This window comes from Schistocerca serialis, chromosome 2 (assembly GCF_023864345.2).
Source record: "Schistocerca serialis cubense isolate TAMUIC-IGC-003099 chromosome 2, iqSchSeri2.2, whole genome shotgun sequence".
Lineage (NCBI taxonomy): Eukaryota > Metazoa > Arthropoda > Insecta > Orthoptera > Acrididae > Schistocerca > Schistocerca serialis.
Window position 1 is genome coordinate 545,778,462 of NC_064639.1, and position 6,190 is coordinate 545,784,651.

Here is a 6,190-nt window from a genome sequence, read left to right on the forward strand (position 1 = left end):
TGATAGAATTAAAATGTCATCGGCGAACCCCAAAGTTTTTATTTCTTCTCCGTGGATTTTAATACCTACTCTGAATTTTTCTTTTGTTTCCTTTACTGCTTGCTCAATATACAGATTGAATAACATTGGAGAAAGGCTACAACCCTGTCTCACTTCCTTCCCAACCACTGCTTCCCTTTCATGTCCCTCGACTCTTATAACTGCCATCTGGTTTCTGCACAAATTGTAAATAGCCTTTCGCTCCCTGTATTTTACCCCTGCCACCTTCAGAATTTGCAGTGGAAATACTTTAAGTGACATTGATATTGTCAAATTTTTTTCATATTTTTTTTTAATAATACAGATACTTCGTACGCTTTCCAACAGGGCACCAATTTATCCTATCTTATATTTTTTAGTTACCCACTATGGATTCCATCATCTTGGACATTTACTTCTCACACTTCTGTGTTGCATTATGGTGTTCATAGCTTTCATATACTGGTACTCTATGTACAAAGGGCAATTCACACTGAACATCACATCATGGCATCATCACATCAGGGTGAATTCATACTATCTGTCAAGTCATGTCAGTTCACTCAGTCCAGTACAGAACGGTAAAGGTGAGGTTATAATACAAAAAATTGGGGTGGATTGTTGGAATTGAGGAAATTTTTATTGACCAAAGGAAACTTCACAACATGTTTTCTTGATACATTTTCTGTAATTAAGTGCTGAGAAATGAAACAACACTTAAAACATCAACATTTATTCGCCAGCGAAAGTATGTATATAGAAACACATCAGAAATATTTATAATTGAGTATATATAGTCTAGGTACTTTATCCATTATGTTTTCTTTTCTCACAGGACTTATAACGTCATAAACAACTGTATTTTTCTCCTTCATTAGACTTGGAATTATCAGTTAAAATTTATTTAATGGAAATTCATGTACAATGTGGGAATCAGCTCTGATGTATTGTTATGAAACCAAAATAATTTTTCACTTTCAAATACCTAACTTCGCTTGTGAAAGAACACTCAATGGAAAAAATACCCAAGTCCTCATGAAACGTTTGGAATGTGTCACGACAACAATGCAAAATAATAAGGTAAAAATTGAAAAGAAACAAAACAATGGAATCCTCTTTTATAATACTATTCAGTGCAGTGACAATAGGTTAATTTCAGACGTTAACAGACTATCACACCATCAAAATTATCTACCTAAGAACCTTTAAAGTGACATGGCGCCACGTGATGTAATATAATGGACCGTTGATGGCCTGAGTGAATTGCACCATTTGAAATCAATTGTATCAAGTTTAGATGTGACGTGACTCGATATAATGCATTGGCCAATATGAACTGGCATTAAACTTGAGAAAAGTGTGATGAAGTCACTACAGAGTTATTACAGCCCATTATTTAAGTAACTACATATATATCCGACTCAGGATATCTCCATAATGGAATCGATTTTTGATTGAATAACTAACCAACAGACAAATTATCTAAGACATCAAAATGGAATAAAATGAGCGGGTTTCACCACAATTACACTGTAAGTATATCAGAGCCAGTTATCACTGTTCTATCAAGAATTACAAGAGCAGAAGCGAGATGTCGGAAATGGTGGCAAGAAGTGGGGATCCTACATAAAATGCGCTTATAACTGGTGGACTGATAATGTAGTTGGCATATGGAATTGTGAGAAGACTGAATGAACCATTTCATGAAACAAACTGAGGATGAGTGGCTGCTGGTTGAAAGACTTTGTTCACAATAAAGCCCATAGCAGCAAACAGAAACACATTCGTCTTCATCTATGGAGATCAGAGTTCACTGCCACTGCCCTATCACAACGAATCTGACGAAATAGAGGATCAACAGGTTAATTACTTAGCAGGAAGGATTTTAACAGTCACACCAACAACGGAGCCAGAATTGGCATCCGTCACGGAATTCAAAGCCACATTGCAGTGACTTCGACAATGCAAAACATTGGGGTACTCATAAGGTGACAAGCGAACAGTAGAAACATCTACCAAGAAAACAGTTGCTCCTATTGATGAAAATTTACAACAGTTGCTTACAGACTGTATAATTTCCGAAAAAACAACTTCTCACTTAAAGTTGTACCCATTCCAAATTCAAATAAAGACCTGTCTCACACCAGATATTATAGACCCATCAGTTTACTAGACAATCTGGGTAAAATTCTTGAATGAAGTGGATCAAAGAACCATTGATAACACATGTAATGGTTCGACCACAACAGGTGAAGTTCCAGAAAATACTCTCAGCTGAGCTACCACTGCTCCAGGTAAGCTAGCACATATATAGAAAACTCAATTTGTTTAAATCCACAGCAGCAGTTTTCTTTGGTTGAAAGAAAGCCTGGTTTAAGGTGTGTAGAGGAAACATTATTATCAAACTCTGGCAGCTAACTATAATCCCAAATTGTTGCGTAAAACTGATTGCATAATCCATACAAAAGTTAAATTATGATGTAAATAGAGAGGCAGAGTTCCAAACTGAAGATAATGTCTACCAGAATATCACAGAGGGTCAGTTTTATTCCATGTCCCTTCATCATTTTCGGAAATTACGTCCCACACAACATTATCAGAGAAGGATCATGCAAGTTACACAACAAATTATATGGTGCAAGTGTATCATAAAACATATCAGAGATGTAGATCCAACATTCCCTGAAACAAGAAATCACTTTAACAAACCAAATTTCACCTGGAATTCATACCAATCACATTTTTTACTTGTTCGGCTTCTTCCTTAGAGTTTTCTATAATTTATTTCATGAAAATGATTTGGGTAGATGTTTATCCAATTACACATGTATGTTAACCACTATCATTTGTTATTTCATGCCTGTTTAGTAATGATATATGCACATTCTTTGACTTATTTCCAAGTTTCAGTTTTAAGTATGACTCACATATATCTTTTTTATTTGGATTTTAATTCCAGGTATTACACAGAGATTTTATTTCTTTGGTCATTTTTCTAAAGAGAGAGTAGTAGTAACTATTATAGATTGACAGAAATGCAACTATAAAAATATTAAATCTGAAACTGATAATTGACACATTACACAGATCCCTCCAGGCAGCTTCCTGTAAGGCTGCCTTACCTCTTTATTAATTGCATTTTTTTCCATTGCACAACAACACAACATGACTATAATTGGAGTCATGAGCAATGGCAAGCGATTGTTCTGTGGGCCTAAATAACGCATCTCCAACAGCCAATGAGTGTTCAGTTGTGTTCTGAGAGATTGCTGTGAATGTTGTAGCCACTATAAGCATCAAACGTGAGCATAGCGAGTTATTTAGTGAAAGTTTATTCTACTTTTTGCGAGTTGTAATCACTGGTGGTGACAGTAAACGACAAAATCTAGATAAGCAACTCAGAAACTTAATTTGCAGGATTTGCGCTTTCTTCAGCTGCAAAGCACTTGCATATGTGTACCACAACTGACACTTCAATCCAGCAACAATGCAAACCCTGTCCATACCACGACCTGTATGAACCGACATCTTTCACGAATTAGACTACAATTGTGCATAATTCTCAGAATCTCTATTTATTCCAGGATAAAAATGAATATCACAGAGTAAGTAATCATCTATTAAAAAAAGTGTTGTCTATTAGTGTTCTACTTTCCTGTCTAATTCTAGTGGAAAATTTAGAACCACAACTCAGACTAAATGTGGTAAGTAACATTTACAGATCGTTCTTTTTATCTCTTAGAAAATTAATATTTAAAACTCCAAATAGGTGGCTTAAAATTTATATAGGAAGCTGTAAAGACGTAATGAACTTACAATACATGAGTAAGGCAAATTCACCTGCGTCACTGCACTACAACAAAAATAACAAACACTCCATAGGCTTATACATCGCACGATTTTTTTTTCTGTTATCCTACGAACAGCGTTTTTAATGGTCTCTACAATGGAAGTATCTCTGCAGCAGTAATTTCTTTACACAAAACCAAATCTTCACATGTCTCTATGTGCTCGTGTTATAATACACTATTTCATACTATGCAGCCATAATGTTAGTCTTCTTGATATTCCCTAACACTATATAGACAAACAAAATTTAACCAGTGTTTCACTTTATTTCTAAACTCATGTGCTCCAGACACTGAGACAACTTATGGAACATAATTTTAATAGCATTCAGTGTCCTTATCTATCAACTGCATTGACAGTTCACTGTCAGTGTGGTAGCAATTCTTTTTCCCAGTATTATAGACATTTGCAGAACTGTTTTAAATTGAGTGCAGTTTATTGTTATGAATATATTAAGTTTGAATCTTTAAATTTTCACCTGCAGTATTTTCTCGAGGCAACGCCAATAATACATCTGACAGCCTTCGTTTGAAGAATTAAGATTCTATGGATATGAAAATTTGCATCACAAAAACAACATTAGAAAATGGTACAGGTGTGGGAAGATAAAAATATACTTTATTTGTCTCAGTTTATTGCAGTGATCATTTGCTCCGTCAGAAATACATTTGATTTTTGAGGAAGATTTTACTACATGTTGCTCCCATTTCATGTATTGGATTACAATGACTCCTAAGAAATTGTAGCCATCTCTTTTCTTGATAAATTCGTCGTCTCTGCCAGGTGGAATTCCTGTGTTGGGATGGCACCTCATGCATATTGTCTTACTGTCATTTATAAACATGTTATTCTTACTGAAGAATCTATCTGCATTTTATACATTGTACGATATTTATTTTCTGAGTTCTTACACAATCCAGGTACTTGCCACAAATAATCTTTCAACTGCAATACATAATTATCTAGTTTTAGCTGACAATGATGCTTTGTTTGTGCTTAAAATGAAGAGTAATGGGTCCTACATCGAGTCCTGCAGCTCACTACACTTAATATCTTGAGAGTCGGAGAAAATAGTAATAACTGTCTTAGGTGTTTCATGTTTTTCCCTTACACTACACTCTGTTTTCAAGAAATGATTTTAATGCATCTGTAAATGTAGCTGTTGAAAATGAATTTGAAAAGGGAATCTCTATTTCATTAGAAAGCACATAAAACAGAACCATTAATACTTACAAGATATGTAACAGCATTTGAGTGCTTTTTCAAGACTCATTTAAGTTTTACCCAAATGTTGTAATAAACAGGTTTGAGATTCTTTAGTTAAAAAAAACACACATGCATACAGTAGTAGACATTATAAATGATAAAGGATAAAGACATCAAACATAATGTGCAGAATACAGGCAGGGGTGGTGTCTGCAAGATATGATCACAAACGGCATTTCCGAAGACTGGTCTAGGCTCCCACCTAATACATCAATCAAAATAGGCACACACAAGGTCCTCTATGCCGCACAGGCACAGCCCAAAGCTGATGTTAGGAGCGAGATTATAATTTACTTCTCTAATCCACTAAAATTCTTTAACACACGTCAGAAAACTCGTATTACAACCACCCCTTTAAAAGTAATTAAAAAAAGAAGTGCTACAAGAGAGATTGCAACTTTTAGCAAATTCAAACATGAAATACCAAAGATGACTAAATTAGCCAAATATGCTTAAAAAATTACAGCTGGTATACTAGCCCAAACATGATAACATATTAAGCCCACTCAACAAGTGAACATAATAAGACAGACATGCTTGGCAGTACAATGCAAAAGCGAAAACACATTACATCCAAAAGGAAGGGTGAGCATAGCGATGCTAGAACGACAAAAATACGCCAAAGGCGCACTAAAAGAACAGTAGGGGCATCTATCGAAATAAATAAATGTGATGCTCCATAACAGGGCTAATAAGCAAGCTGCAGAATAATATTATAAGAAATGTGCTTAAGACTCCACTGCCCATATCTGAAGAAAACCACCAATGCATGACGATAATTACAGCCTCATCCAGTCTTTGTAACTCGAGGAGCAACAAGGCTTCGTCCTCCAGATAGACCAGCACCAACAGATAGAGATAGCCATGGCAGGACCCCAGTGTGGGAACGTCCTACTTCGGGTGTTTATGCTGTGTCTCATTATTCACCCAGCGAGTTCCAAACAGACACCTTCACAGCGCCTTGAAACCAAAACAGAGTCCTAGACTCTCCTTCACTGCCAAATGGAGGCCAAATAACCCACGACACAAAGCCTCAGTCCATACAGTATCAAGCGGT